This window comes from Myotis lucifugus, unplaced genomic scaffold (genome assembly GCF_000147115.1).
Source record: "Myotis lucifugus unplaced genomic scaffold, Myoluc2.0 scaffold_335, whole genome shotgun sequence".
NCBI lineage: Eukaryota > Metazoa > Chordata > Mammalia > Chiroptera > Vespertilionidae > Myotis > Myotis lucifugus.
The window spans coordinates 484944-491423 of record NW_005871383.1 but is presented as its reverse complement, the minus strand read 5'-3'; positions in this window follow the sequence as shown (position 1 = coordinate 491423).

Here is a 6480-nt window from a genome sequence, read left to right as displayed (position 1 = left end):
TGAAAGCCCTCAAAAGTGTGTTTTTTAGCTCTATATCCTCCATTTCTGTCATGTTTTTTTGTCTCCTCATTTTTTATGCTTTCTTGGTGCACCCCCTTGTGGTCTTTGTGTGCAGTCTTGTTCTAGTTAAGCCTTGATTGTTGTAGTTAATACTAGAGGGATTTGACCACCAGGCCGACTGGCTGTGAGAATCAGCTGTATCTACAGTGGGAAACTTCTGTCCTCTGGAGAGGTGCTAATCTAGCCTTTGCCTGAGGCTACCCGGCAAATGGCTCTGTGCAGGGCTTGGGCGGGGCGGGATCAACAGGGTGGACAGAGGGAGCAGTTATGGCTGCTCTCAGTCCCATTCCCAGAGGCTCTGCTTCTCAGAACCCCAGCAACTGCTGCAAACCTCGGAGAGAAAGCTGCCCTCATGTTCCAACTGATGCCAGACAATCCCGGTTCTCCCGTTTGAGTCTGAGTCCCTAGAGACTCGCCCAGATCTGGAGCTCAGAGTCTGAGACTCCCTCCTGATTGAAAACGACAACCGCGCCCTCAGCCACCAGCCCGCTCTGCGCGCGCACCTCTGCACCTTTGTATTTTCCACACTGCGCCTCCTCTGAGCCTCGTAATGCTGTTCTCTTTCCTTCTAGTTGAAGAGTCTCTCCTCAGCCAGCCTTCCTGTGGTTCTGGGTGATGTCCGTCCCGTCTTTTAGTTGTATTTTTGAAGTGGTTGTTTGCGGCAGCAATATCAGGTGTTTACCTATGCCGCCATCTTGGTTTCTCCCCGGAATTTTCTTATTTCTGAAGAGATCTGGTTTCATTTAGTGGAGAAGAAGATTGAGAGCCCTAAACCAGGCAAGGATAGACCAATGGGACAGTAGACAAGAGTTTTCAGCGGTTCTCAACCTGTGGGTTTTGACCCCTTTGGCGGTCGAACGACCCTTTTCAGAGGGTCACCTAAGACCAGGGGTCCTCAAACTACGGCCCGCGGGCCACATGCAGCCCACCGAAAACATTTTTTTTTTACTTCAAATAGATATGTGCAGTGTGCATAGGATTTGTTCATAGTTTTTTTTAAACTATAGTCTGGCCTCCAACAGTCTGAGGGACAGTGAACTGGCCCCCTGTTTAAAAAGTTTGAGGACCCCTGCAAGACCATCCTGCATATCAGATATTTACATTATGATTCGTAACAGTAGCAACATTACAGTTATGAAGTAGCAAGGAAATAATTTTATGGTTCGGTCACAACATGAGGAACTGTATTTAAAGGGCCAGAAGGTTGAGAACCACTGGTTTAAACAAATCTTTCTCTAAACACACTCGCGCGTGCGCGCACACACACACACACACACACACACACACACACACAGAAACACATCACTCCAGTGTAAGGAGTGTTAAGTACATGGTCCTTCAGTAGAATCCTATACAATTAATGAATACAAGCAATGAAAGGAACAATTAAGAAAAATACAAGTTTGTATTTTAGCCTAGCATTTTTCTTAAACCCTTAATTTTCATAGACACCAGTGGCATTTATTATGCACAGTTTTATTTTGGAATTCAATTTCTTTCTTTAAAATTTTATTAAATTTATTGGGGTGACATTGGCTGATAAGATTATAAAAGTTTCAAGTGTACAATGCTATCTCATCTGTATATTACATTGTGTTCTCCACCCAAAGTCAAGTCTCCTTCCATCACCATATATGTCACCTCCTTACCCTCTTCTACTGATGCCGATGCCCCTTCCCCTCTGGTAACCACTTGGTGTCTATGAGGTTTTTTTGTTTGTTAGTTTGTTGCTTTCTGCTTTATATTCCACAAATGAGTGAAATCATACGGTTCTTTTCCTTTTCTGTCTGACTTATTTTGCTAAGCATGATACTCTCAAGATCCACCCATGTTGTGGAAAATGGCAGTATTTCATCTTTTCTTACTGCTGCATAGTATTCCATTGTGTATATGTACCACATCTTTCTATCTAATCATCCATCAAAGGACACTTAGGCTGTTTCCATGTCTTGACCAATGTGAATAATGCTACAATGAACATAGGGGTGCATGTATCTTTACAAATAAACGTTTTCAAAATTTTCGGGTAGATGCCCAGAAGGATTGCTGGGACATATGGTATGTCTATTCTTAATGTTTTGAAGAGCCTCCATACTGTTTCCATAGTGGCGATACCAATCCACACTCCCACCAGCAATGTATGAGGGTTCCTTTTTCTCTCCAACCTCTCCAACATTTATTTCTTGTCTTGTTGATAATAGCCATTTTAACAGGTATGAGATGGTATCTCATTGTAGTTTTTATTTGCATTTTTGTTACAGCTAATGAAGTTGGGCATCTTTTCATATATCTGTTGGCCAATTGTATGTCTTCTTGGGAGAGTGTCTATTCAGGTCTTCTGTCCATTTTTTAATTGGATTGTTTATTGTTGTTGTTGTTGAGTTGTAGTAGTTCTTTATATATTTGAACTCCAATTTCTTAAAGATCTTTGGACAATTACATAGTAACCACAGCAATATAAATTTAAAAAGTCAATGAGATGTGTAAGCAAACACAACTGCATTAATATTAAGAATCATTAGAGGTAGAGAATTGTTTCATGGATGGCATGTGTTTTCATGAAAGTATTTAAAAATGAGGGTTGGGAGTAATGATTTGGGAGCAGCAGTCAAGGCCAGAATCCTGGCCTTCTGAAAGGGTGGGCTGCTGGGCAGGTAGGAGCTTGGGGAACCACCAGGTTTCTTCTGAGGCAGGAAGTAAACTCTGCTTATAACCAATGAGCCTAAAAGAGAAACTTGAGTCTCCCAGCAAACACCTTGAAAAAGAAACTTGAGTAATCCCAGCAAACACCTTGATTTCAGCCTGTGAATCTGTGAGCAGACAACCCAGTGTAGTCATGCCTGGACTTCTGACCTACAGAAATGTGAATAATAAATGGTTATTGTGTTAAGTCACTAGTTTGTGGTAATTTGTTACACAGCAATAGAAAACTAATACATCCAGTCCTCTATATTAAAATGTAGAGCACAGAGTCCTCAGTCTTTCCTCTGTCCTGGCACACTAGAGAGAACTGGATAAAAGTGCCAGTGACTGGATCATCATGGCAAGGATTTCCCTAGGTGGGAGGGGTTGTCTGAAGGGGCCATCAGTTGACTCTATTCACTACTATAAATGACTTAGGCATTTTCTTTCATTTTTGCTAAATATCAAAACACAATATGAAGATGATTTTACCTTGCTGGCCCTCAGTTGATTTCTGCCCCTATCACTCATTGGCTCTTTCCTGCCCATCCTCTATGCTATCTATCTACCTCAGATCCCCACTGAGTCAGCTGGGTTTTGTCCCATGAAAGAATTACTTGATATGGCTGAACTCCTCACTACCATGCACCAGCCAAATTAGCTTGTGTCAGGCTCATCTGGAAAAAGTGGAAGAGAGACCATTTTAATATTGGTTTTAAAACATAGCTAAGAGGCTAAATTTGCTTCTGGAATAGGAAAAAAACACACACAAAAAATACCAAAATGATGCCCTTCTAAGCCAAGCATCATTATCTCCTAATGTCCAAGAGTATCTCCCACAGGATGTCAGATATTCAAAATAAACTCAGAAATGAACAGCTTACCATTTTCAGAGTGAAATTCAAACCTTCTGAAGCCCCTTTAGATGGTGTACAGAAAATTTTATCTCCTGTGTTGGCATCGGGCTGGGCTGGGATCTTTGGACTTCCTTGGGGCTCGGTGGGAGGGGCAGCTCAAGGCTGCCCTCTCTTGTGGCATCACCTGCCTGTCCCTCGCACAGGTGCTCTGTATATATCACGCCCACACCTGCTCTTCCTCCTGGGAAAGGCCACCACCTGAGGAGTCCATTTCTGTCTCTGACCTGGACCAGCCATCCACACCCATGAGACAGAGTGGACACATGCAGCAGTGGGTTCTAAAGTTCTGAGCATTTTCCTTAAGCCTGGCACATGGTGTGTGTGTGTGTGTTGGAGGACAGTGGGAGAGCTCACCTATCCTTGGGAGGGTAGTTGTGTGAACTTTGATGTATTTGAGCTGCCGATCCTAAGGCCCCACCACAGAAGCTCCTTGTGGACAGCAGCTCTGGCCGGAGCGGGCTTGGCTTCATGAGTGTGTGGCCTGTGCAGGCGCCCAGGGCCTGCATGTGGAAGGGCAGCACATGTGGTTTAATGCTTTGTTGTCACTATGGTGACATACGTAATCGTTTTTGAACAAGGAAGCCCATGTTGCACTGGGCCCCACATATTATGTAACCAATTCTAGGCTAGAGGAAGGGGTCAGGGGTCTGGAATTGCAAACCAATCCTTGTGCCAATCAGAAATGGCTAGCTTGCCATTTTCATATTTGCTATGAGTTTCTGGCCCTTGTATAAGTTCAATTCATTCATTCACTTATTTGACAGATATTTATTTGGCACCTCTTGTGCTGGCACTGTTTTAAGCACTGTTTGTGTGCCGGCACACATATATAAAATCCCCGTCTTCATGGAGCTCACATTCTACTGAAGGGCACTGACAGGGAAGAGGTTATCAAATGTGTGTGGAAGTCCCCATGGGATGTATATGTTTATATAGGAAGCTCAGTTAAGATGTATATGGTATATATATCCTGGATGTATAGACAGGATATCTATCTATCTATCTATCTATCTATCTATCTATCTATCTAATTTATAGATACCTATTTATATGAAGTACAGATAGGATGTGTGTGTGTGTGTGTATGTGTATGTAGTCCCCAAAAATGTATACATACTTTGAATAATTATAAAGGCAGTGTTTATTAAAATACATTTTATTTTCAAAATGTAATAGAAATCAGCTGTTAAAGTGTATACACATTTTGGGGGAATATATATATGTACTAGAGGCCCGGTGCACAAAAATTTGTGTACTCGGGGGGGAGGAGGGAGGGGTCCCTCAGCCCGGCCTGTGCCCTCTCGCAGTCTGGGACCCCTCGGGAGATAACGACCTGCTCGCTTAGGCCTGCTCCCGGGTGGCAGAGGGCACGCCCAATCCCTAGGTGCAGCCCCTGGTCGGGCTCAGAGCCGGGCTGATTGGGGAGTTGGGGCGCCACCCCCTGTCATGCACAGAGCAGGGCGGATTGGGAGGTTGCGATGCCACCCCTAGTCACGCTCAGGGTAGGGCCGATTGGCGGGTTGGGGCACCGCCCCCTGTCACACTCAAGGCAGGGTCGATGGGGAGGTTGCGATGCCACCCCTTGTCACGCATAGAGCAGGGCCCATCAGGGGGGTTGGGGCTCCATACCCTGTCATGCACAGAGCAGGGTTGATCAGGGGGTTGGGGAGCTCCCCCCTGTCACGCACAGAGCAGGGTTGATCAGGGGGTTGGGGAGCTCCCCCCTGTCACTCACAGAGTAGGGTTGATAGGGGAGTTGGGGCACTGCCCCCTGTCACACACAGAGCAGGGCGGATCAGGGGGTTGGGGCGCTGCCACTGTCACACTCAGGTCAGGGCCGATGGGGAGGTTATGGCTCTACCCCGTCACACACAGAGCAGGGCCTGGGGGGGGGGGTTGGGGTGCCGCCCTCTATCACCCACAGAGCAGGGCCGATCAGGGGGTTGGGGCGCCGCACCCTGTCACACACAGAGCCGCAGGGCGATCAGGGGATTGGGGAGCTCCCCCCTATCAGGCACAGAGCAGGGCCGTGGGGGGGGGGGGTTGGGGCACTGCACCCTGTCACACACACAGCTGCAGAGTGATCAGGGGGTTTGGGCACTGCCTTCTGTCACGCTGATCCCGGTGCCAGGAGGCATATTACCCTTTTACTAAAAGGATAGAGGCCTGGTGCACGGGTGGAGGCCGGCTGGTTTGCCCTGAAGGGTGTCCTGGATCAGGGTGGGGGTCCCCACTGGGGTGCCTGGCCAGCCTGGATGAGGGGATGATGGCTGTTTGCAGCTGGTCACACACCCTTCAGGGTGGGGGTCCCCACTGGGGTGCCTGGCCAGTCTGGGTGAGGGGCTGAGGGCTGTTTTCAGGCTGGCGGGTGACTGAAGCTCCCAATCTGTCCTTTTTTTCTTTTCTTTTTTTAATTCTGGGCCAGCTTTAGCTCTGAGGCTTGGCTCCAGCTCTTAGGCCTCGGCTGCTGAAAGCAGGTATCTGGTTTGTTTGGGTTCTATAATCGAAACACTGTTTCAACTCCAGCTCTGAGATCCCGGCTGGCTGAAAGCAGGTTTCTGGGGTTTTGTTTAGCTTCTATATTTGTAACAATGTTTCAAACTGCAAGCTCAGAGGCCGGCAGCGGCAGGCGGGGAACGTTGGAGTCTTCCGTCACTGAAGCAAGCAAGCCTCCTGTTAGCTTCAAGCTGCCTGGCTGCCGGCCGCCATCTTGGCTGGCAGTTAATTTGCATATCGCCCTGATTAGCCAATGGGAAGGGTAGCGGAGTGACACCAATTTGCATGTTTCTCTTTTATTAGTGTGTGTGTGTGTGTGTGTGTG